Source organism: Mauremys mutica, chromosome 1 (assembly GCF_020497125.1).
Source record: "Mauremys mutica isolate MM-2020 ecotype Southern chromosome 1, ASM2049712v1, whole genome shotgun sequence".
Classification (NCBI taxonomy): domain Eukaryota; kingdom Metazoa; phylum Chordata; order Testudines; family Geoemydidae; genus Mauremys; species Mauremys mutica.
Genome location: NC_059072.1, coordinates 115,100,677 through 115,127,681, shown reverse-complemented (window position 1 = coordinate 115,127,681; position 27,005 = coordinate 115,100,677). Strand labels below are relative to the sequence as shown.

General features: G+C 43.5%; 1 long non-coding RNA gene across 1 annotated transcript; it reads right to left on the bottom strand.

Annotated features, from left to right (window-relative positions):
* Positions 1-364: 364 nt before the first annotated feature.
* Positions 365-26,753, bottom strand: LOC123362246. The gene is made up of 3 exons (XR_006576381.1): positions 26,635-26,753; positions 21,631-21,788; positions 365-1,437 (listed from the first exon to the last, which is right to left on the bottom strand). It is a non-coding gene; the product is annotated as an uncharacterized LOC123362246 (long non-coding RNA).
* Positions 26,754-27,005: the final 252 nt, after the last annotated feature.

Here is a 27,005-nt window from a genome sequence, read left to right as displayed (position 1 = left end):
ATGGATTTTTCAGCTCATTGGCAGTTTTGAAAAGCCAAAAGACAAATACATTTCAGGGTTGGAACAAAACCAATTCTTATAAAAAAAATTGGCAATTCAAAAAGGTCAAAAATAATTCATTTTGTACCACATAAAATGTTTTGTTTAAACACTTTAAAACACTTGATTTTTTTTAAAGGGAACTTTGAAACAAAAAGTCATTTCAAATTGAAAAAACAAAAATGTTTTATTTCAATGTTTTGTAAATAAATAAATATTTCATTTATTTATTTTGGAATATTTTTAAATCAAAATAAGCAGTTCAGCAGAAGAGATACAAGTCTATTTGGAATCACACAATCTGTGTTTTTTTAACATCCACCCAAAAAAATTGACTACAGAAAAATTGTGTCTAGCTCTAGTCAGGAAACCTCAGTGAGATATGTTTTCTAAGAATAACAGCATCTCCAATAGCACCTCACTGCTCTACACAAAGCTGAAGCATTGAGTCAATACTGACTGAGGGAAAAGTGACACATACTAAATCAGCAGCATTACTTCCTCCAGAATCTGAGTGCTCCTTGGAGGTTTTTCTATAAAGCTTCTGAACGGACCCAACCCAGTTTAAGCTTGACAGATCTGCTGAATTCACAGTCCAACATGGTCTGGCTGCAGGCCAGTAATTCTCTGCAATACTACCATTTAATTGTGCTACTACTGTGTTTGGGAACTAAATCACTAGTATGTTAAGGAATAACTATATATAAGCCATCTGAGTGAATCTCTGTGTTCTGATTTGGAATGTGTGCTTTGTGATGCACATACTTTGGTAAGCCAGATGAATGACTATGACACACAGGAAGAACATTGAGTAGCAAGACAGTATTTTAAGTACTGCATGTGGATTTTCAATTTATTGGTGCTGTGACCGGTTATTTAAAAAGGAAGCAAAAAGGAAAAACAAAGACCCCTCTATTTCACATGCAGAGGGGAAAACGCAGTTCAATTAAAATGTTTTTCATGGAGTTAAAGGCATTGCTGAATTTGCAGAGTCTATAAGCAGTCTTGAAGACAACATATAAAGACAACTAGAGAAAACAGGAGATTACTAGTCAGGCAGCTGTGTTCTGTTCTGTAGTAGCAGTAGCATTTTGTATGGACAATGCCATATGCCTAAATACATCAAAGAAGGATTTCACAACTGATTAACAAAATAAGTTGTTTGTAACACGTGCCTGTTACAAAAGGACTCAGGGTGTATGTAGCATTAACACACACACAAACAACACGTGCAGCAGAAGTCATAATGCCCAATATTGCTAGCTAAACACCAGCTACCCCATGGAGAGTAGGCAGAACACACACTGAATAAAGATATGAACCTAACACCATGCCCTGATGGTCAGACTATCAGTGCAAGAGAAATCAGGAACTGATGGTCCTCCAACTGCATTGCACCTGTGCAAAAAGAAGGTAAAAATACATATTTTAAAATCACTTTCCTGCCCTTCTGTGCAGTAACAATAGCATAAGAAATAGACTTAAACAAACAGTACAAGCCATACAATTTTTCTCCCCCTTAAACACACAAACTAAAGAAATCCTATTGGCCATCTCAGACATATCTTTCCTTCTCTCACTTTCATGGCCAGACACCAATTTCCTGGTCCCACAGACCAGACACAAGTTTGTTCCATCATCATTAAATCACTCAAGTAATGGGGATTTCCACAACTTCAATCTGGAATTTATTCTAACATTCAGTCTCGATTTTTCCTTTGCTCTGTTTCAACAAAATTATACCTTTCAGGCCACCTTAGCCAACTTCCCTCCACCCATAGTGCTTTCAGCTATTTTTGTTCCACTTAGTCACCACCCATGTCTGCCCTCCTGCTGGGTGGTACAAAGGCACAGTACAGAGCAAAGAGAACTCCCCCTACCCCACCGGTATAGCTAAGTCAGTTTTCCATTTCTAACACTATTCAGCTATATTTCAGCCAACTAACAAATGTTGGATATGAGCAAGCTTTTGTTCCGTGCTCCTAAAACGGAGTATTCCCCAGAAAGAAAGGGGAAAAAAAACCAATATTTACTGCGCCACGTCAACATTTAATCACATGTAGTCCAGAATGGCCTTCAGCATCTTCACAGTATCATTTTGTCCCAAAGTGGGATACATAACATTCTAATGTACCATACTGCTCAAGGTGCCTGATCCAAAGCTTACTGAAGTCAAATGAAAAACCAATGGACTTCAGTGGGCTTCAATTCAAGCCCCTATATACACCTCTACCTCGATATAATGCTGTCCTTGGGAGCGAAAAATCTTACCACATTATAGGTGAAACCATGTTATATTGAACTTGCTTTGATCCACCAGAGTGTGCAGCCCCACCCCCCCCGGAGCACTGCTTTACCACGTTATATCCAAATTCGTGTTACATCAGGTGGCGTTTTATCGAGGTAGCGGTGTATATGGTACTTGTATGGCCCCCATTACCATAATATTTGATCATCTCATGAAGTTTATCCTTACAACATGCCTTTGAGCAGGGCCAGATTTACACCTTATGCGCCCCTAGGCACAGCATCTTCAGCACCACCCCCTCCTGCCTCGGCACATGGCCCTGCCTGGAGCCCCCGTCCCGTGTCTCTGTGTAGCCCTGCATGGAGCACTCCCCCATGTGGTCCTGCCTGGAACCCCCTCCCACATCCTCATGTGGCCCAGCCTGGAGCCCCCCTCCCGCGTCCCCAAGCCTACTGTGCCTAACCAGAAATACAGCCCTGCCTGTGAGGTAGGGAAGTACTGATATCCCTATTTTACAGATAGGAAACTAAAGGCCAGAGAAGCTCCGTGATTGGCCCAAGGTCACACAGGAAGTCTGTGGCAAAGCAGGTCCGACTTGGACCCAAGTCTCCCAAATTCTAAGCTAGTGCCCAAACCACTGCATCAGTCTTCCTCTATTCGACATTGGTGAGGCCTCATCTGGAGTAGTGTGTCCAGTTTTGGGCCCCACACTACAAGGAGGATGTGGAAAAATTGGAAAGAGTCCAGCAGAGGGCAACAAAAATGATTAGGGGGCTGGAGCACATGACTTATGAGGAGAGGCTGAGGGAACTGGGATTGTTTAGTCTGCAGAAGAGAAGAATGAGGGGGGATTTGATAGCTGCTTTCAACTACCTGAAAGGAGGTTCCAAAGAGGATGGATCTAGACTGTTCTCAGTGGTGCCAGATGACAGAACAAGGAGTAATGGTCTCAAGTTGCAGTGGAGGAGGTTTAGGTTGGATATTAGGAAAAACTTTTTCATTAGGAGGGTGGTGAAGCACTGGAATGGGTTACTTAGGGAGGTGGTGGAATCTCCTTCCTTAAAGGTTTTTAAGGTCAGGCTTGACAAAGCCCTGGCTGGGATGATTTAGTTGGGGATTGGTCCTGCTTTGAGCAGGGGGTTGGACTAGATGACCTCCTGAGGTCCCTTCCAACCCTGATATTCTGTGATTCTATGATTCTATTCATTTCAGTCAATCACAAGTAAAAACTGGGTTGGCATTACTTCCTATTGCCAACATCTCTCCCCAGAATAATCTTCGGCACAAATAGGAAAGAGGCAGAGGACTGGAATAAACATAGGGCATTTAGGATCAAGACCGGAGTGGGCAAACTACGGCCCGTGGGATTGCCCTCTGTGGTGCCGTGGTCCCCACGCTGCTCTGAGCAGTGGCCGGCCCAATGTCCCTGTGGCTCCCAGGCCCTTGCCTCCAGGCACCGCCCCCTGCAGATCCCATTGGCCAGGAACGGGAAACTGCGGCCAATGGGAGCTTCAGGAGAGGTACCTGGAGGTGCAGCAAGGGCAGCACACGTGGAGCCCTCTGCCCTCGCCCCCCATCCCCTAGAGGCTGCAGTGCTTCCTGAGGTGGTGCGGGGCTGGGGACTGGACAGGCATGCAGGGAGCCTGCCCTGGCCCCGGTGCATGCCACTGCCATCCCGGAGCCTGAACCTCTCCTGCACCCCACCCCCCAACTCCCTGCCTGCACTGTGCACCCCTCCTGCACCCCAACCCCCTGCCCTGAGCCCCCTGATGCACCCTGCACCCCTGTGCACCCCAACCCCCTGCCCTGAGTCCCCTCCCGTAGTCTGCACCCCTCCTGCACCTCTGCCCTCAGCCTCCTCGTACACCCTGCACCCCTCCTCTGCCCCAATCCCAATCCCTGCACACCGCACCCCCTCTAACACCCCACACTCCCTCCTGTGCCCCAACCCCCTGCCCCAGCCATGCATACAATTTCCCCACCCAGATGTGGCCCTAGGCCCAAAAAGTTTGCCCACCCCGATCAAGACTGATGTGTATTTGTAAAACTCAGTGGGGGCCACAAGAGTGGGGAAAATACTCAGGGCTACTGTAAGCAATGTGTGAAATGCACTGAAAGATCCGTGTGAAGTCCCAAGACTGCAAAGGGTTTTACAGCTCAGGACTGACATGTATTGGCAGAGCGTGTTTGAGAACCCCAAAGTGGAATTATAGTGAATGCTACAGATCAGGGTTGAGTTGCATTGGCAAAACTACACAGGGAAGCTTATATAATATATATCCACTATGCCAGGCTGAACTATGTCTGGCTCTAGCTATTACTTCTAGTCCTTTGCTTTCATTGGCACTGCATTTATCTGAAAAACAAAACAAAAAAGCAACCAAACACCATGCTGGTTTAGGAAGGAGAGCAAATATTGCACTGGACTTGATTCTCAGACAGAAGAGAAGACAGAGGATGTTCATGCTGGTAAATGGGTTATTCCAAGGACAATCAAAAATTAGAATTAAGGTTAAGTCTGAACCAAGTGACAATTAAAAAGCAAAAGAGAATATCTTCTTTTCTCCTCACCCGCACCTGTATTCTGGTATGCCTACATCAATGCCACACACTCACTCTTATAAAGTTATTTTGGAGAAAAAAATATATTCTAAAAATAACCTGCAGTTTCTTAAAAGATCAAATGTCCAGCTTAAGTTTCTCTCTCAAGTGAAGGCACCAGTACTGAATGCAGTAAATCAATGACAAATCTGACGTTAATAGCTAGGTTCCTTAAAATACGCGTGCATGCGTGTCTGTCTGTCTAGCTAGTTTTTCCTAAGTTTCATCTGCTCTTAAATGAATACAAAGAAAAAGTATGTTGCTTCTGAGCAAGGTGAATGGAAGGAGCATCTAGGGAACGTTTCTATTGAACTGGCAATGGAGATCAGGGACCAGACGCTGGCAAAAAGGATAAGGGGAAAGAAAGTATTTGAGGGGTCAGCATTCACCACGTAGTCAGTTGCTATACCATGAAGGCTTACTTTCTCTATCCAGCTGAAGAAGGTGCTTAACTTCTCATTGTCAGACAAGGCCACTTCTGGCTATACTTTTACTTCCTTGTCAGCTGATTGATTTAGCCAAAGGGATAAAGGAATTACTCTTACTCCATTCCTTCCATGGTAAATAAAGGCTCAAACAAAAACAATTTCCCTGGTCATTTCTCCCTGGGGATCACACCAGCAGCTGCTCCCTTCTCCTGCTCTCTCCTCTTCATGATGGAGAAGAAACTACATTCTGTTTCCCTCTTGCCAGCAGGCCTTTCTCCCAGTGTATAGTTCCCATCAGTCCTTCTGGAACTCTAATTCCCAGAATGTCTTGGTCTTGAACTGAAACAGAATTTCAAGACCTGGCTCTTGTTCTTAAGGAGCCAACATAGCCTATTACAACAGTGTCTGTCTCCCCTGGGGTAAAGCCATGTGGAGTGCCTCTTGAGTCGCTCTTCCTTGTCCCTGTCTCCAAGCAAGAAACTTTGAAGTGACTCCCATCCATCCCTCCTCACCCAGAGAAGATCATTGTGATACAGGATCTTGGAAAGGAGAATTTGTTTTCACTGGGGAGAAGAGGATGAAGAAAAACAGATGGAAGGAGGCTCTAGTGCAGGTTCAAATTAAAGAGGATGTGAAGAAAAACACTATCCCTTGTAGAATAAATCAATCCTTTTATAAACATAACTGAAGAGAATTCTGAAAGGAAGAAGTCAATAAACTTTACAAGCATAACTACAAGCCCCGACAGTAACCCACATATGTCTTTCACAGCTAGCCTGAGGCAGCATGACTTGAGGATAGGGGCAGCATGAGGAAGTCAAGAGCTTGTTTCATGCCTGGTTTGTATCAGAGAGGAACTTGAACAAATCAGCTCTGAAAATTGTGGATCGAGCCTCTCCATAGCGTTTATTATGGAGAGAAGGAAATTTCCTTGGATCAACTGCTCACTGTAAAAACACACAGTATAAGTTGTGAACCCCGCAGTGCCAATTCAAATATTTCTTGGGAGGGGGCAAATTCCAGTCTTCACCTCTCCCATGGAGCGACCCTGTTTCGTTCGTCCTCCTCCTTCTAGAGAGATCCTGGCTGTCCCTGGGCTGAGGAGCCTCCCCTGTCTTTTACCCACACAGTGCATGAGCTGGGACTGCCAGGACTCAAGTTCTTGGCTATCTCCCCTGCACTATGCCATACAGGAACAGACTCCAGATGTGCCAAGTCACAGGTTTGGCCCAGCAGCACCTCCATCTGGATGTCTGGGCAGCCAGGTCAAATTTCAGTAGCATTACGACTACACAGTTGGCGCAATGCCCTGGACAGGCACGGCAACTGCTGTACTGACTTCAAATGGGATCACTGCTTAAAAGTGGTCTGGCTATGCCAGAGGTGGGCAAACTACGGCCTGCGGGACCCTCCTGCCCCCCCCCCCCACACACACACCACTGTCAAACAACACTCCAAGTCTGAGAAGCCTTGAAAACTGGATGTGCATTTTGCAGTTTGGAACCATCTGTAATGTCCTTTGATATTGTACTGAATTAGTACAAAATGCTTGTTTCTTTTCCAAGCCAGTCCTTTCAACATGGTTCAGCACTGAAGGAATCAAAATTAATAGACATGACTGTACAATGCTGCTGAGTCCAAATAATCAGTGAGGACATGATCCAAAGTTCATTGAAGTCAATGGGAAGAAGCATACGGACATCAGTAAGCATTGAATAGGGCCAAATTGTGAATGTCTGAGAACCTTTCGTTGTACTTCACAATTTCAACTCTTCCCAAACTGGCCAATATCAAGCATCCATGTAAGACATATAATTAAAGCACAGCACAAATGTTATTCCTCAAAACACCCTACAATCAAGTATCAGGCCCCATTATTGTCACAATGGGGTTCATCTAGGATGCAAAATGCTTCAGTCACAGGTAACAGGCTTTTTGCTCTGTGGCTATATATTAATTATGAGATTGGTAAAAATGAGAGACATGAAGATTTTATTTAATACTTAGATACAAGAAATTATAGAAAAGCAAGATAAGTATTGTCACAGTTCAGAGCAACTATACCTATATTTCCTCTCAGTAGTTTAGCAAGAGCCCTCATTCTCAGGCTTCCAAGCTGTTGCTCTCTTGGGTGCAGACCTAAGTTCCCTGTAAGCTGCGCGGCTGAGCAGCTGCCTATTAAATGCCACACAGGCGTTCAGGGTTGTGGCAGGGAGAGATGTCTCTCCCCAAGCCCCGGACCTGCCGTGGCTTCCCTCCCCGGCCCCGACTCAGCCCAGCCCCAGACCTGCTGTGGCCAGGGGACAAGCTCCCCTCCCCCAGCCCAGCTCTGTCCCAAACCTGCCGCAGCCAGGGACAGGCGCCCCACCCTCAGCCATGCTGCAGCCTTTCCCCCTCATCCCAGGTGCTGCTGCAGGGAGAGAGAGCTTGGGGGGGGGAATACTCTTCCCCCACCGTAGCCCCAGGGAGCCCCACAGAACCCCAAGCCCCTCATCCCCTGTCCCACCCCAGAGCCCTCCCCCACACCAACCCTCTGCCCCAGCCCTGACCCCCTGCCCACACTCCGAACCCCTCACCCCACCCCACCACATGAATTTTGTTATGTATCACACATCACCTTCATATTGGTGCACATAACAAAATTCATTCTGCACATGGGTGGGAAAAATTAGAGGGAACACCGGAGACTCGTGTAACAATCCACACCCATATTCACCATAGTATGGTATGATGATGATAAAATTACATTGCATCTTGATTTTGTGGCATCTTGTACATCATGTGATGTGTCTACAGAAAAGGTATGATTTGCTGAATATGGTTGTCCTATTTGTATGCATGGATCATTTTTGTATCTGAAGTTATGAATATTGACTATGTCTCTGTATTTCAAACGTGCTTCCTCTGGGTAACCCCAGCAACTAGCCTTTCACGTACAACAATGAAGAAGCTAATGGCCCATCAGCAAAAACAATGGACCGTGGAAAAGTTTTGTCCTCTCCTGGGGAAGCTTCAGACAGCCTATGGATAATCACTGCCATGACTCATCAAGCATGCAGGGGCATGTGACTGGACCACATGATACAGGTACCAAAATAGAGTTCAGTATTTTTCCACAAACTGGTGGGAACTTGGCTCGGAACAAAGGGGTTCCCACCCTATGAAAGAAACTATAAAAGGGGGAAGTGACATCACCAAGGGGCTTACTCCACTACAAGACAACACCTGGAAACACCGGAGGAACAAAGACTGAACTGGGGCAGAGGATCCCAGGCTGGAAAAGAGGATTCCTGCCTGTGTATAAAACATCTACAGAATGCTTTTACTATTACAGGGTGAGACACTGTTTGATTCAACTCCCATGTAGTGGATAAGACCTAGATTGCATTTTGTTTATTTATTAAGTAATCTTTCTTCTTTGATCTGTTTGCTATCACTTATATCTGTAATTAAAATACATTGGCACTACTTCCTGGATGGCAGCAAAAGCAACTTATTTAAACTCCCTTAGGCTACGTCTACACTAGAAACTTCAAAGTGCTGCTGAAGTGTGTGTGTGGTCACGTGCGAGTAATCCACCTCCACAAGAGGAATAGCTCCGAGTGCTGGGAGCACGGCTCCAAGCATTCAGAGTCTGTCCACACTAGTGCTATAAAGCGTTCAAACTTGCTGCGCTGCGGGGGGTGATTTTTCACTCCCCTGAGCCAGCACGTTAGAGTGCTATAAAAATTAAGTGTAGACAAGCCCTTAAAATCTGTAGTTAATAAACCTATTTTATGTTTTATCCTAATCAGTGTGTTTTTGAGTAAACTGTTAGGGAATATTAGCTCTGTTACAAAAGCTGGTGCATCTCTTCCCCACACTGAGGGGGAAGCGGATCATTGTCCAGTGCAAGACAGTATAATTATACCCCAGTAGCACAAGGCTCAGGAACTGGGAAATTGGCCGGTGTCTCCATTTTTGGTCCATGAGTGTCTTAGGTAAAGCACTCAGGTAACTCAGTTGGGGGTGTGGCATCACTTATTGTCATGTTGGGTGGTAACAGGGTTAGAGGGGCTGGCTGTATGTCATCAGCAGAGCAGTGAGAGAGGCCATTCTAGCTGAATAGTTAGGGGGCACAGCGGTTCCAACAACTTTCAGGCTTCACCCCAGAGGTACATCCTGTCACCACCTGCATCTCACTCCCTTCTGACAGGATCATAGAATATCAGGGTTGGAAGGGACCTCAGGAGGTCATCTAGTCCAACCCCCTGCTCAACGCAGGACCAATTCCCAACTAAATCATCCCAGCCAGGGCTTTGTCAAGCCTGACCTTAAAAACCTCTAAGGAAGGAGATCCCACCACCTCCCTAGGTAACCCATTCCAGTGCTTCACCACCCTCCTAGTGAAAAAGTTTTTCCTAATATCCAACCTAAACCTACCCCACTGCAACCTGAGACCGTTACTCCTTGTTCTATCATCTGCTACCACTGAGAACAGTCTAGATCCATCCTCTTTGGAACCCCCTTTCAGGTAGTTGAAAGCAGCTATGAAATCCCCCCTCATTCTTCTCTTCTGCAGACTAAACAATCCCAGTTCCCTCAGCCTCTCCTCTCTCTCCAGCCCCCTAATTATTTTTGGTGCCCTCCGCTGGACTCTTTCCAATTTTTCCACACCCTTGTAAAGTGGGGCCCAAACCTGGACTCAGTACTCCAGATGAGGTCTCACCAATGTCGAATAGAGAGCAATGATCACGTCCCTCGATCTGCTGGCAATGCGCCTACTTATACAGCCCAAAATGCCATTAGCCTTCTTGGCAACAAGGGCACACTGTTGACTCATATGATATGTCCAAGCTGCACAGTGCTGGTAAATACACAGTGAAGGTAGAGAAAAGAGAATCTGCCTAAACAGACTGCTTGCTTTCTCTTCACAGAATGATAGCAGAGCTATTGCTGCAGATATAAAAGTTACCACAAGCTCCTTCTAAGCAAACCTTCTTTATTCTTAAGACAAAAGGTATTACAGAGAAAACATATTAAAAACAACAAAAGAACCTGCACACAAGCTAACTCGCTTACCAGAGTGCACCCTAACATGGATTCTGGTAGTGTCCTTCCAACCCTATCCTAAGGATTGTGGCCTCCATTAACCAGGGGTACTGTCCAATTTCTGGATCACAAAGAAGGCCCCGAGTTAGCTAAACTCAGGCTTTTTATTTAAAAGTCTTTCCTTTGCCTGTTGGTCTCTGGAGAATCCAGTTTAAACTAGTATATGTGCATCTCTCTGGGAGGGTGGGAGGTGGGGGGGGCTTCAAACACTGATAATGGAGGAAGATCATTCTCCCAACTCCCTATTAGAGAAGGTACATATAGTGCCTCAACACCACATACACAATATACCCCAAAAGGTGCTAACCTTAATTCAATAAGGTTTAACTTAACTCAGGAAAATTTATCTTAATTCCATAAGGTTTGTTCTGAATATGATCTGCCAATCACATACAGGAACATATAGGTATAGTAAAGCACCCCTTCCACCCCAGCAATGCATTGTGCATACTTGCAGCTTTAAGATGGTACAAGATAAAAGCAAACTCAACATACTTTCAACCTGATGGAAGCCAGTGGGAGTGAAGGTGGAACAAAGTAAGTGGAGAATCTCATAAGAGGTGACGACATTCCAGGTTTCCACCTTCTTATCACCTCAACTTCCCAACTAGAGATGAGTTTAACAATCTTTTATACACCTTTGAATTCCACCCACAAACATCCAAGGCCATATCTGATCAAGTCTCAGCCTCCTATTCATATTTGGTATTCCAGCAGACCAATTTTAGGGTTCCAGTTGTCCATATGTGGTATTCTGATTGGCCATAATTACATTTCTGACAGTTAATCCAATCATTCACATCAGTCCTTTCCCCATTAGTTTTGATACATCAGTGACCTTCAGCCAAGCTTATTTTTAATACATATGTTTTGGTTTTTCTACCGGCTGTTACTGCTTCAATAACTTTCATTATTATTTTACCCCAAACTACAGATCCTCCAAGATCAGACCAGAGGTCAATGGTCAACAGTATATAAAAACGTGATAATTTTTTCATATGGCTAGCACTTGCATTGCCCAAGCCTAGAAGATTTTACAATTTGTTTTACCTGCATGTTGAAGCTATATTTTGAAGGTTAGTGGAACATCTACTGCCTGTTGTAAACACTAATTGATACAATTCACCTACTGTTGTCTTAATTCCAAGGGCATTTTCAAGGAATTTGCTACAAAGCAGCAATTCTAATTATCTATACTTTATGCATGCTCTCTGAAAGGAGTTTGTGAGGGGAAAAATGGAATTAAAAGAGCAAAATAATGAAAGGAAAGGGGGTGGGGAAAGAGAGCATGAGTCATTCCTCAGAATTATTTGTAAAAATATTGTTACATTTATCCTTTGAGTGCAGCAGGTGTTATATAGGAGCAGAAATTTATTTCTTTTTAGATACAGCTGTACATCTGCCCAGTGACTTTGCAGAATTGTACTGTGCAGGATCCCCATGTTTTTCACCTTACAATACAGTAGGTCTTATGATTCTGCATTGGCATTGAAATTATTTCTTTGAATACTTTGACTTCAGTGGGATTACGTCAAATGTGCTTGAAGTTAGGCACATGCTTAAGTACCTTGTTGAACTGGGACCAAAGCCTGCTCCAAAGTCCATTGAAGGCAATACGATTCTTTCCATTGACTTCAGATCAGGCCTTTACAGAAGAAAACACACTTCAATTTATGACACAAAAATTATTGCTGGCCCTTATGAGATCTCTGGGGAACATTCTCTAAAGTGGTATGGTTGCTGACAGCACTGTATGCAATGTGAACAAAACAATCCAAAACTCAGCTGGTTCACATAAGACCCAAGTGACTGTTGTTGAACTACATCAACAACTATCATTAGTATATAATAGTTGCTCATATGCTAATCTAAAAATGAAGTTGTGTTTTACCACAACACAATGTGAAAGCCTATAGTTTGACTATAATATCACTATGGTAATTAGAGGATGTTTTATTTCTCTATCCTGTAGTTTTAACTTAATAATCCAGTCAAATTTAATTTTAGATTCAGTGTACTAAATATGTCAATAGCTTATAATAATAGTAATTAAGTTCTAAAACATATGTTTTATTCTGTGGGATTTTTCTCCTGCTGTTGGAGTGGTGCTTGGTTTACTGTAGCTGCTGCCATGCCCTCAGCCTAAACCCTGGAGACCAAGACTATCATCTCTGAAACTGGCTTGCTTTCCACCCACTTTAAAAAAAAAAAACAAGAAAAGAAAAGTTTAATTTTCTGACACAGATTTTCCCTCACACTTGTCAATTTCTCTGTTCTAGAAATGAAACAGCCTGAAAATACATGCTACCCAAAATGGATGTCTGTTGCTATCAATCTACCAATGGTGTCGTTTCTGAAATAAATCCACAGGTATCTAGACAGGTAGAATAAATCTAACACACAAGGAAAGAACAGGTCCAATAACTGGATTTTTCTAGCTTCAGCTTCCAAACAGGAAATAAGGAGCAAAGGTTTAACAGTGCAGTTGATTAGCCATTGGAACAGACTAGCAGGGGATGTAGTAGATTTTCCATCCCTTGGAGACAGTAAATTACTGGGATGTCTTTCTAAAATGTATGCTGTAGCTTAACCACAAGTTGTTGAGCTCGATACAGACGCTACTGGGTGAAATTTGATGGAGTGTGTTGTGTCTTAATAGATCATCTAATCTGACCTCCTGCCTAAATCCAGATCCAGGTACTTTAAGATGTTATAATGTCAGATGGCTGGCATTCTCTACACAATGCAGAACATTACTTTTGTATATGAATCTCACATATGAACCTTTATATAACACTTATCTCCACTCCCTATTAATCCATGCTTTCAAAATGCTTAACAAACATCACACTGCATCCCTGTGAGGCAGGACGCATCATCCTCATTATACGAGGGAAAGTGAGAGGTTAGATGGCTTGCCCAACATCACAGAGTCAGTGGTAGTTGTAAATATTTTAAGAATTACTGTAAATTGTGAGTTAAATGTTATTAGAAGGCATGAAAAGCTTCATTGCAAAAAAAAAAGTCCTTATGACCCATGACTTTGTATAAACAGCAAATTCATTACATTCCCTCTCCCCCCCCAAACAACAAAAGCTATGTCTTTTTGTATAATTTGCTCAGCTATACCAAACCACTAACGCTGTGCATAATCCATTTCATGGTCTCTGCTCTTCATACTCTCTCTCTTTTGGCTGCGTCAAAGAAAGCCAACATGCTTTCTGCTCGCTTGTCACTTAAGAATTTCTGAAACATTTGCAAGAGAAGGATGATAATGGTGGCGTTCTGGTCAAATTTCAATATGGGGATGTTCAGTCTCTTCACCCCTGCCCCTAGTTTCCATAAGATTGTTATGTACAATATTTTAAGCCAACATTTAAGAGTTAAGTTTCAATCATGCTCCAATTGAAGTTGATGGCAAAGGTCCCATTGACTCACTGGGACAGGATTAGGCCCTTAGTGCATTCCTATAAAGTTGTGTGTTGCATTTCATGCTGGTGTTGTGTTCCTCTGAGTGAGGATCATTTGGGCACTCAAAGAACTGTTGTAATTGTGTTGGGGCTCAACAATTACCTGAGTCTAAGGCTAAGAACAACTGAGTGTATCTACTGGAGAACTGCCAAGCACGTTGCTAGCTTGAAAATGGATTCTCTGAGCTGGAGATTGGACTAGTGTAATATGTCAATTTACACACGCCAAAGTGCTGGTATTCTGTGTTGGTCTCAGTCTTCTGAAATTCCTCTGAATTTAAATGACAGATAAAAGAAGATCAAAGCTTGTTAAGAAAATCCAAGTAGGTGAATACACAAGAAGCTGGCATCAGTATTCTTCCTCACTTCCTAGTGAGGCCAGCTCTTGTGATATTGGTGTTTTCCTTCAAGTCACAGAAGAATGTATGAAAATCTCAGTTTTTTTTTTAAATTAATGTTTCATAGGTTCTGAGGCCAGAAGGGACCAGGCATTCATGGTTGTGTAGAGACACTTGAAAACCATGTCCCAGGTGGATCACCCAAAGGATCAGAACCTAGAAGGCAAATAAACACTTCCTTCCCCCACCCCACCTCCATTTGCCATTTTAAAAATAATGATTGTAAAAGTGAATCTCATACTTTTTGGGAGCCTGACTCGTGATTTTTGTGCACCTGGGGTTGGCAATACTGTTTGTGTTTTGCCTCTTGTGACAAAGTTCCTCCTCTACCTTGGTGGGTCCTGTGCTTATTGGCAGATTTGCTCACCTCACAGAATCACCCTGTTGGTTAGGAAACAGCCCAGAGACCTTCCCCTCTGGTAAAAGCCACAGTCCAGGTCAATTCCTCCTGTGTTTGATCAGGAGTTGGGAGGTTTGGGGAGAACCTGGGCCCGCCCTCTACTCCGGGTTCCAGCCCAGGGCCCTGTGGACTGCAGCTGTCTAGAGTGGCTCCTGGTACAGTACAGGTGTTCTCATTAGCCTGGAGCAGCCTCTGCTCTGGTGACTCAGGGAACAGAAAACTTCTTATCCAGTGGCCAGTATATCTCCCTTCTACTACTCTGCTGTTCCCAACTGGCCTGGGTCTATCACAGCCTATACAGCTGATCACGTTGCTGTTGCTCTTCACCCCAGAAGCAGCTGTATTTCATTGGTTCAGTGATGAGGAAGTGATTGGGGGTGAAGGAGTTTGCATCATTCTACTGTAATTATAAAGTCCATTTATTCATGTCTGAGTATTCATGACATAGCAAAAAAAAATTTAGACCTTCTCTATCCATTGCTAGCTTTGAACACTTAGCAGCTGACCTGTCAGTGGTCTGGCACACACCATCTATCCATCTCCTTGCTGGTCTTCCCATGCTATGATGACACACAACCATTCCTTCCATGATAACTTTTGAGGTTGTTTCAGTCTTTATGCCTGATGTGACCAAAGTACAGAAGTTCACATCTGTTGATCTCCAACAACAGAGTCCACTTCTCTCCAATAATATTTCTAACATAAGCGTTCATCTTCTTTTCCATCCAGGAGATACCCAAGAGTCTTTGCCACCACCACATCCAAAAGTCTTCAATTTTCCTCCTCTCAGCAACATTAGTTTCCCAGGATTCACATCCATATGTTGCTATGGCAAACAGTTAAGCTTTTTCACCAATCAAACTTTCACACATTTTGTGATGTCACAGTTTTTCCACACTTTCATAGGGAGGTCATGGTGGAGTAAGCCATCTCTAATCATCATCTGATTCCTTTGGAGCAGCATCTTAAGTTGAATATGTATGATCCAGGTAAATAAATTCATTTGCTGCCTCTACAGCTTGACTGATAATCATGATGCCTACTTGCATCCTCTTCATCTATGTCAATGTACATGCATTTTGTTTTTGCCATGTTCAGGTACAGTCCATGTTCCTCACTAACTGGTTTTATAGACTCCAACAATTTTTGCATTGAACCAGTGGTTGCAGTGAAGTGCATCATTTCACCAGCATATCTGAGGTAATTTAAAGGTGTCCACCAATGGAAATCTCAGCTCCTTCTATGTTATCAATTTTTTCCAGGGCTAATCTCATAATAAATTCTGTGTACATGCTGAAGAGACTTGGGTACAGAATGAACCTTTGTTTCACAACCTGCCCAGTGGAAAAGCCATTTGCTGTCATCCACTGCTGTTCACAACATGGTCTGTTGTTGACAGTAGAAACTTGTGCTGAGTTCAATGAGATACTTTGGAATCCCAATGTCTGCCAGTATCATTGAAAGAGGGTCATGTCAGATGATATGAAATGATTTGGAGTAGTCAGTGAAATACATAATCAACTGGGGATTATACTCCCTGAATTTTTCAGTGATATTACGGATATTCTCAATTTGATCATGACTGCCTCATTCCTCTTTGAAACCAGCTTGTTGTGCTGGTAATTGTTTTATCATTTGCTTCATGTGATCCTCAGTTATGTAGCGCAGCAATTTACTCACATGTGATATTATGCACTCCGTTAAATCTTCTTTGCCTTATTGGCAGTTAGAAAAAATTGTCTAATTATAAATGGAGCAAGCTAGAAAGAGAAACCATTGAGAGACAATGAATATGCAATTCCACAATGCAGGGTTTGGGCTTGTTTTTAAAGAGTTATTTTTCTGCCTATAACTGTACTTTACAACCTACTAGATATTTAGAGAAAAGCAGGATCATGTAGTCTATGCCCCCTACCCCCATAATCAGCTAATACCTCCCTTCATATGCTCTGTATGTTATTGTCCATCTTCAGCTTTGCAACTGTTTCCCAAAATAGCCACATAGTTGTATCTGGCGATCTTTCTATAAGATAGCTCAAACAGAACTTATGGGTTTGAGGCAGGAAATGCAGGGCTAGGTTCCGTGCAGGAGGTCAGACTAGGTCAGAGGTTCTCAAACTTTTGTACTGGTGACCCCTTTCACATAGCAAGCCTCTGAGTGTGACCCCCCTTCTAAATTAAAAACACTTTAAATATTTAACACCATTATAAATGCTAAAGGCCAAGCAGGGTTTGAGATGGAGGCTGACAGCTCCCAATCCCCCATGTAATAACCTTGCGACCCCCTGAGGGGTCCCAATCCCCAGTTTGAGAACCCCTGGACTAGGTGATCATAGTGGTCCCTTCGGTCCTTAAAAATCTATGAATAGTTGTTCCTGCAGGCAGAAATCTGACAGTAGCTGCTGTGGGTCCATCATTTCATTTGTTTCATCTCCATAATGATGGTGTAACATTTCTGGCGAGCAAATATCTTGGCTTAGGAATTAAGCTCCCAAAACTTTCCTCTTAACTTGAACACTTGCCTCTGTGCAGCAGTGCGTGGCACTAAGGACAGAGCCTGTGCAGAGCACAATAGGTGTTCAAATGGATTACATGCTATCCCTCAGGCTCCAGGCCTTGCAGTATGGAGGAAACAAGGAAGCGTATTTAGAATAATTTATGGACTGCTGTCATCATTTTGCTACCACTGAAATAACTGTATATTAAAGGATAGATCCTGTAGAGTACTGAGTACTTGTAGATTCCAAGGCCAGAAGGATCCATTGTGATCATCTAGTCTGGCCTCCTGTGTAACACAGGTCATAGAACTTCCCCAAAATAATTCCTTGTGCTAATGCCAGTGCTAGCCCATTGGGGGGCACTAAGGAGGAATATTTTTGGGACCTCCTCACACAAACACCACACATTAATAGTTAATATGGGGTCTCCTTGAGCTGTTTTGGTCCATAAGCAATTGTCCAGTCTGCTTCCGCCTAGTGCTGACTCTGCCTGGAGCATATCTTGATTTAAAAATACTCAGTTATGGAGAATCCACCATGACCCTTGGTAAATGGTTCCAATGGTAAATGGTTATTTACTCTCACTGTTAAAAATGTACATCTTATTTCCAGTCTGAATTTGTCTAACCTCAATTTCTAACCATTGGACCGTATCACAGCTTTCTCTGCTAAACCGAAGAGTCCATTATTCATAGAATCATAGGACTGAAGGAACCTTGAGAGGTCATCTAGTCCAGTCCCCTCACAGGTGTTTGTCTAACCTGCTCTTAAAAATCTCCAAAGATGGAGATTCCACAACCTCACTAGGCAATTTATTCCAGTGCTTAACCACCCTGACAGTTAGGAAGTTTTTCCTAATGTCCAACTTAAACCTCTCTTCCTGCAATTTAAGCCCACTGCTTCTTGTCCTATCCTCAAAGGTTAAGAAGAACAATTTTTCTCCCCCCTCATTGTAACAACCTTTTATGTATTTGAAAACTGTTGTCTTGTCCCCTCTCAGTCTTCTCTTTTCCAGACTAAACAAACCCAATTTTTTATATCTTCCCTCATAAGCCAGGTTTTCTAGACCCTAAATCATTTTTGTAGAAGCAGCAAAGAATCCTGTGGCACCTTATAGACTAACAGACGTTTTGCAGCATGAGCTTTCGTGGGTGAATACCCACTTCTTCGGATGCAAGTAGTGGAAATTTCCTTCTCTGGACTCTCTCCAATTTGTCCACATCTTTCCTGAAATGTGGCACCCAGAATTGGACTCAATACTCCAGTTGAGGCCTAATTAGCGCTGAGTAGAGCAGAATTACTTCTCATATCTTACTTACAACACTCCTGCTAATACATCCCAGAATGATGTTCGCTTTTTTTGCATCAGTGTTACACTGTTGACTCATATTTAGCTTATGGTCCACTATGACTCCCCGATCCCTTTCCGCAGTATTTCTTCCTAGGCAGTCATTTCCCATTTTGTATGTATGCAACTGGTTATTCCTCCCTAAATCGAGTACTTTGCATTTGTCCTTATTAAATTTCATGCTATTTACTTCAGACCATTTCTCCAGTTTGTCCAGATAATTTTGAATATTAATCCTGTCCTCCAAAGCACTTGCAACCCCTCCCAGCTTGGTATCTTCCGCAAACTGTATAAGTGTACTCTCTATACCATGATCTAAATAATTGATGAAGATATTGAACAGAACCGGACCCAGAACTTGATCCCTGTGGGACCCCATTTATTATGCCCTTCCAGCATTACTGTGAACCACTGATAACTACTCTCTGGAAATGGTTTTCCAACCAGTTTTGCACCCACCTTTTAGTAGCTCCATCTCGGTTGCATTTCGCTAATTTGTTTATGAGACGGTCATGTGAGACAGTATCAAAAGCTTTACTAAAATCAAAATATACCACATCAACCGCTTTCCCCCCCATCCACAAGGCTTGTTATCCTGTCAAAGAAAGCTATCAGGTTGGTTTGACATGATTTGATCTTGACAAATCCATGCTGACTCTTACGTATCACCTTGCTATCTTCTAGATTTTTTCAAATGGATTGTTTAATTATTTGCTCCATTATCTTTCCAGGTATAGAAATTAAGCTGGTTTGTAATCCCCCGAGTTGTCCTTATTTCACTTTTTATACAGTGGCACTACATTTGCCCTTTTCCAATCTTCCATGACTTATCAAAGATAATCGCTAATGGCTCAGATAGCTCCTCAGTCAGCTCCTAGAATATTCTAGGATACATTTCATCAGGCCCTGGTGACATGAAGACATCTAACTTGTCTAAGTAAATCTTAACTTGTTCTTTTCCTATTTTAGCCTATTAAATATTTGTTTTAGATAATAATTAAGTCACCCCCTTCATTTTTTTAAAGCTACATTGATTGAGCTTCTTGAGTCTATCACTAAGGCATGATTTCTAATTCTTTAATCATTCTCATAGCTCTTCTCTGAGCCGTCTTCATTTTATCAACATGCCTCCCAAACTGTGGGACATGCCTCCCAGAACTAGGCACAGGATTCCAGTGGTGGTCGCACCAATGCCAAATACAGAGGTAAAATAACCTCTCTATTCCTATTCAAGATTCCCCTATTTATGCATCCCAGGATCACATTTGCTCTTTTGGCCACAGAGTCACACTGGGATCTCAGGTTCAGCTGATAATCCCCCATGAATTCCAAATATTTTTCACCATTACTGCTTCCCAGGAGAGAGTCATCCATCATGTAAATATGGCCTATATTCTTTGTTTCTAGATGTATACATTTAGCCATATTAAATTGCATATTGTTTGCTTGCACCAAGTTTACTACGCAATTCATATTGCTCTGAATCAGTGACCTGTCTTCTCCATTATTTACCTCTCGCCCAATTTGTGTGTCATCTGCAAATTTTATCAGTGATGGCCTTGTGTTTTCTTCTGGGTCAATAATACAAATGTTAAATAGTGTAGGCTAAGAACTGATCCCTATGGGACCACTGGAAACACAATCTATGTGGAGCATGTGTGCCAAAGAAAGCTGGTGTTTGGGGGGCTGGTTTCACACCTTAGGAGGTGATGAACCAGAGGGAAAAAGTCTGAATGTCTGGTAGTTAAAAACTCAAGGTAGACAGATTTGGGGAAACTCAGGACTGAAAGAGCTGTTGGTGTCACCCTGTCAGGAGTAACTAGGTTGGAGGGAGCCCAGGTGAGATGTTTTGCTTGTGGGCAGGCAAATGGTGTTGGAGTCTGAACCAAAGCTGTGCAGCATAAAAGCATCCACGGTTACAGGGCAGGCAGTGACAGAACCCCTTACTTGTTTGAATTATCCCCAAAACATCACCAGGAGACACCAACTAATACTACATCTTGTGCTTGGTCTTTTAGAACATTGATCTGTAAGCAGTCTAGATTATTTTCTTCCGTGTTATCCCTGTCTCAGAAAGAGGTAATGCCACTTTTGACAAAGTGCCACTTCCCTTCCCCTTTTGCCTACTTCCAAAATAGGTTATAACCATTGATTTTATCATTCCAATCATGTGACTTGTCCCACTAGGTTTCAGTAATACCAGCTAGATTGAGTTTATGCTCATAAGGAATTGGAATTGTTCATTTGTGTTTCCCAGGCTCCTGCCATTAACGTATGGGCAATTTAAGAATATCTTCTCTTCATGTCCTTCCGTTTCTTGATTAATTTTGTTCTCAACATCTGGATTTTGTGCTGAATGCTCATTTTCTTCCCTTTTTACACCCTGCTTTTTTGCTATTAATTTATGAGGCGGGGGGGAGACTCCCACTGGCTTCATTAGGAATGAAGAAGCTAAGCAATTCCCGGTTCAAGCTCCAATTGCCGTAGGTTGATATTAAATCTCTGCCATCAATAGGTGGCTTCACTTCTCAGAGCTTCTGCAGCTACTGAGACACAGCAAGTCAATTTGGGATACTCTGGCTGGGATTTTGAAGGGCAACGTAAATGAGAGTTGGACATCTAAATCACATAAGCCCCTTTGAAAATTGCAGCCAAAACTTAGCATTATATCTGGCAGGTTCACCCTATTTCCTCCCCATTTCTTCTTGGTTTATTATCCCGTTGGTAAATTAATTCAATTTTCCACAGCTCCACTCTGCTCAACTTTGGTTAGGCCCCACTTTTGCAGGACTGCATTTATAGTCGAGACCCCCAAAAAATCCAAAATAGATGCATTTTGGAGATTTCAGGAGACTAGAAATAAAAAAAAATGATTTTGGTGTATGAACACCGAGTGAGCAATAATTTAGCCCTGGTGTAAGCGGATGTGATTTCTGGGCTCCAACGGCTACATTCCAAGTGGTATAAGTCAACATAACTGCATTCTCTGTCCCCAAGATTTTTTCAGGCAAAAACCTGGCAAAATACCTCTTTGAAGTGCAAAGTCTTGAGAAAGGACTATAAAATTCAGACCACTGTTTGTAAAACAAACGTTATCTGTTGTGCCTACCTCCTGCAGATGTTTCAGGTAAACAAATCAATCTCAGTTTCATTTCAAGATAGCACAGTCAGTGGCCCCAATTAATCTTTGTGACCTCAGCCATAGCAGGTTCCCTTTACTTATTTTGGGCGTCCGTGTTGTTGCTGCTAGTCATGAGATGAATAATGCTACGGTGTAAAGCACATAACACAGTGAACAATTCAACTTGCATGGCAAAACAGATGCAAAATAAGATGACTCAAGAATAAATGCCCCTAATTGTTCTGTTTCCCTAAATCTTGTTTCTGATTGTGTTTTAATTTGTCTTTGTTAAAATCTCAGTCAGGTCCATACGAGACAGCAGGAAAAGCAAGTCTACCACTGGAGAACAGGTTTTGTCTCTCTGATACTGGAAGGGATTCTAAGCAAGGTGGAAGAACTTACTTGTAACCTTTTTGGGGCCAAACAGTATCATTTTTAGTATAAAAATTAATTCTCTTTAACCTATTCTTATAGCATTGGTGGCTTTCTAAAGCTCCTTTTAGTTGGTAAAGTAGATCTACTTACTAGCACCTTGGAAAGGAAGAACTCTACATGTTATCCTCTTTAGCACTTTACGTCATCCATATGCTATCAGCTGTACTTTGTGCCCAAGTCAAGCCAAGCTTGTGATAAACCAAGAATTTGAGCAGGCTTTCTAAATGGTAATGGTTCTGCTGGACTGGTACACTGGAAACAAGGAGGAGGTACACTGGAAACACAGGGAGGGAGGAAGGATTTAGGTTTTTAGAGACTAAGGAACCTTTGGGGAAAGGAGGACCCTATGCAGGAAGGATGAGCTGCACCTAAACCAAAATGGAACTAGATCTCTGGCATGCTGGAGGAGCTAGTGAACAGAAGCAGCAAACCATGGGAGTTTTGCAAGGGAGCTCCCCAGGTGAAGAAGGGTGACTAGGTAACCCTTATGGTGAGTTTGTTGTCTGTTTGGTGCCTGCTTGATTGAATTTTAGTGTGGTCTGTTTCAGGAGCTGTGTGCTGAGCCAAGTGCCCTTACATGAATCAAACCTTACCATAGAATCTCTATGGATAGAAACTCCATGCTTAAATAATAAGCGTATAGCAGTAGGAATATATTACCAGACACCTGACCAGGATGGTGATGGTGACTGCGAAATGCTCAGGGAGAATAGAGACGCTACCAAAAAAACAAACAAACAAAAAAAAATAATAATGGGGGATTTCAAATGTTCCCATATTAAGTGGGTACATGGTATCTCAGGGTGCGATGCAGAGATATTATTTCTAGACACCATAAATGACTGCTTCTAAACCCAGCAAGTCCTGGAACCCACAAGAGTAGAGGCAATTCTTGATTTATTCTTAAGTGAAGCACAGGATCCGATCCAAGAGGTGAATAAGCTAAACCACTTGGTAATAACGACCATAATGTAATTAAACTTAACATCCTTGGGATGGTTGAGGGGGGGATACCAAAGAAACCCACCACAATAGCATTTAAGTTAAGAAAGGGGAACTACACAAAAATGAGAAAGCTAGTTAAACGGAAATTAAAAGGAACAGTTACAAGAGTGAAATGCCTGTAAGCTGAATGGAAACTATTTTAAAACACCATAAGAGAGACTCGGATTAAATATAAACCCCAAATAAAAGAGTAAGAGGTCCAAAAAAAAAAAAAGGCCATCGTGGCTAGCAGAGTAAAAGAGGCACCCTTTAAACAGTAGAAGTTAAATCCTACTGAGGAACATAGAAAGGAGCATAAAATCTGGCAAGTCAAGTGTAAAAATATAATTAGACAAGCCAAAAATAATTGGAAAAGCAACTAGCAAAAGACAAAAACAGAATTTTTTTTAAGTACAACAGAAACAAGAAGCCTGCCAAGCAATCAATGGGACCACAAGATACTAAAGGTGCCCTCAAAGATGACAAGGCCATTGTGGAGAAGCTAAATGAATTCCTTGCATTTGGTCTTCATTGCAGAGGATGAGAGAATGGTTCCTACATCTGAGCTATTTTTTAGGTGGCAAAATGACAGACTTCAGAATGGGCCTTGGTGATCATCTAGTGTGACCTCCTGCACATTGCAGGACACAGAACCTCACCTACCCACTCCTCTAATAGACCCATAACCTCTGGCTGAGTTACTGAAGTGCTCAGATCATGACTGAAAGACTTCAAGTTGCAGAGAATCCATCATTTACCCTAGTTTAAATTAGTAAGTGACCTTTGCCCCATGCTGCAGAGGAAGGTGAATCCCCCAAAATCTCTGCCAATTTGAATGAGAGAAAATTCCCTCCCAACCACAGATACGGTGATCAGTTCGACCCTGAGCATGTGGGCAAGACCCACCAGCCAAACACCCAGGAAAGAATTCTCTGTAGTAACTCAGAATCCTCCCTATTTAGTGTGTCATCTCTGGCCATTGTGGATATATGCTACTAGCAGTGACAGATGGGCCACACACCACTGTAGACAATCTCATCATACCATCTCCTCCATAAACTTATCAGGCTCAGTCTTGAAGTCAGTTAGGTTTTTTTGCCCCCACTGCTCCCATTGGAATGTTGTATCAGAACTTCACTTTTCTGATGGTTAGAAACTTTCAGGTAATTTCAAGCCTAAACTTGTTGGCAGCCAGTTTCTATCCATTTTTTCTTTTGTCAACATTGGCACTTAAATAACTCCTCTTCCTCCCTGGACTGTATAGAGAGCAATCATATCTCCCTTTAACCTTTGTTTGGTTAGGCTAAAAAAGCCAAGATCCTTGAGCCTCCTCTCGTAAGGTAGGCTTGTCCATTCCTCTGATTACCCTAGTAGCTCTTCTCCACACCTATTCCAGTCTGAATTTTTAAATGGGAGACCAGAATTGCACACAGTATTTCAAATGAGGTCTCACCAGTACCTTGTACATTGTATCTCACCTGGAAATACCTCCCCTGATGCATCCTAGGATTGCATTAGCCTTTTTTTACAGCTCAGTCATCATGTGATCAACCAATACACCCAGGCCTTTCTCCTCCTCTATCATAATCTAGTTTATAGTCCTTCGTATATTGTAGCAATACAGGCCTGCCAACTGATGCCAGCAGAGAATTTGTCCCATAATATTCAGTTCTGAGACACACATTAGTGCTTTGCATTTGTATAACACTTTCACCTGAGGATCCCAAGGTTATTTGCAACAGATAGAGAGCACATTCATTTATTGTGGATGGGCTGTTGGATGGCCTCTGTGAAATAAGTTGATTGATTTGGTCCTGATGCTCAAGCACCACAATACACACACACACACACCCTCCTCACTCATTGCCACGTTCAGCACTAATTTGCAATCTCAGCAAATAGACCAATGGGTATGTTGCCCTGGAGACAAAGAGTGACGATTGCTAGCCCCTGGCAAGGTGCAGTGGGGTCACTTGAACTCTCTAGATCAGACGTGGGACCATCCTGCCCGACCCCTGAGCTACCAGCCCCTCCCACACTGTTCCCCTGCAGCCACACTGCCGCACGGGCCGCACTCTGGCCCATTGCTCCCACTGGGCAGCTTGGGGAGCTCAGCTGGCTCTGGCCGGCTGTCGCAGCTGCGAGCTCCTGCTCCTGGTAAGGGGGTAGGGGGGTTGGGTAAGGGAGCGGGGGGTCCTGAGGGACAGTCAGGAAGGAGGGGGCGGTTGGATGGGGCAGAGGTTCTGGGGGGGAAATCAGGGGATGGGGAACAGGGAGGGTTGGGAGTGGGAATCCCGGGGGGCCTGTCGGGGGCAGGGATGTGGATGGAGTTGGGAGGGCAGTCAGGGGACAGGGAGCTGGGGGGCTAGATAAGGGGGTGGGATCCCAAGGGGCAGTTAGGGGGGGATCCTAGGGGTGGGGAGCTCAGGGGACAAGGAGCAGAAGGCAGTTGGATAGGGGCTGGGAGTCCTGGGGGGACTGTTGGGGGTGGGGGGATGGATAGGGGTTGGAGCAGTCAGGGGACAGGGAGCAGGGGGGTTGGATGGGGGCGAGAGTCCCAGGAGGGGGTGGTCGGGGCCAAGGAGCAGGGGGGTTTGGAATTTTTGAGGGCTCTGAGGGGGGCAGTCGGGGGCAGGAAGTGAGAGGGGGCGGATAGGAGGCAGGGGACAGGCTGTTTGGGGAGGCACAGCCTTCCCTATCCAGCCCTCCATACAGTTGCACAACCCCGATGTGGCCTTCGGGCCAAAACGTTTGCCCACCCCTAATCTAGATCATTTACAACCTGCCCAGATTTCTACCAAATGGCATTTGTATAGGCAGACTGCCCTTCTCTCAAGTGTCTGTTCATAATCTACACTACGCTTAAGAATACAGCTGAACAATATGACTGGCAAGAGAAACCATCTGCTGCCAGAAAAAGCACATACCCTGATGTATATCAAGGTTGCTGAGAAGAGATGTGCATATCCCTGCAGCATTCAGCTTGATGTTAGCATGGCGCTAGGGAAGGCTGAACTGCAACAGCTAAACTAAGAATTGAGCAAACCTTTTCTCACCGTTGAAGCCCTAGACAAAGTATTTTGAGGTTTAGTAAAATAATTGATTACCACGATCATCAGGCCTCTCGCCTTTTTAACGAGCCTGGGCATGTGGTAATGGCAGCCGTGCCTCAGTTTCCCATGGTCAGTTTAGAAGCATGACCTGAAGGATTCAGCTTCTCTCTGCGGCTCCAGCCCTGTAACTGGGTCAATTGAGGTCCTCCCCTTTCACTGTAGGAAGGGGTCTCACCCCAGTGTCCTAAGAATCCTGTGATGGGCTTCCAGCTGATAGTCCTGGGCCCCGGATATCTCCCTCTCCCTTCTTCACCAGGGGGAAAACCAAGGAAATTAAAAGAGAAACAAAAATGAAATCCAATAGTCTTATGTTAGTACTGCCACCCTGACCCTGGGACTCCAGTAGTCTCTACCCCATTCCCTGTGGGACACAGGCTTGCCATCTCCTCTGGGTTCCAACCTAGGGATTCTGTGTTGGGAAGTCAAAGAATGTTTGACTAAGTCTCCTGCTGCCTCCTACCTCTGGCTCTTGGAGTCATCTTCTGTATGATAAACCTTCCCTGGATCCTTTTGCCAGGAAACTTGTCTCTCTGAACAGCTTTCCCCTCATCCAGTGCTATAGAGCTCCCACATAGTAGCTATCATCCAATCCAGTAGCCATCCTGCTCTCTCTGGGTTTCAGGTTCTTATCCCAGCTGTTGCTAACCAACAATTTAGCTGCAGCTGGGGGAAGAGAGTGCTCTTTTCATTAACTTTTCAGCGTCCACAGCTGTGTGGAGTCAGTTATACCTCATCTCATTTTCACGTGCTTCTACATTTCCTGGCTTTGGCTAGGACCAGCAGCAGGATGCTCTCATATTTCCAGCTGACTAGTAAAGGGAAATACCAGAA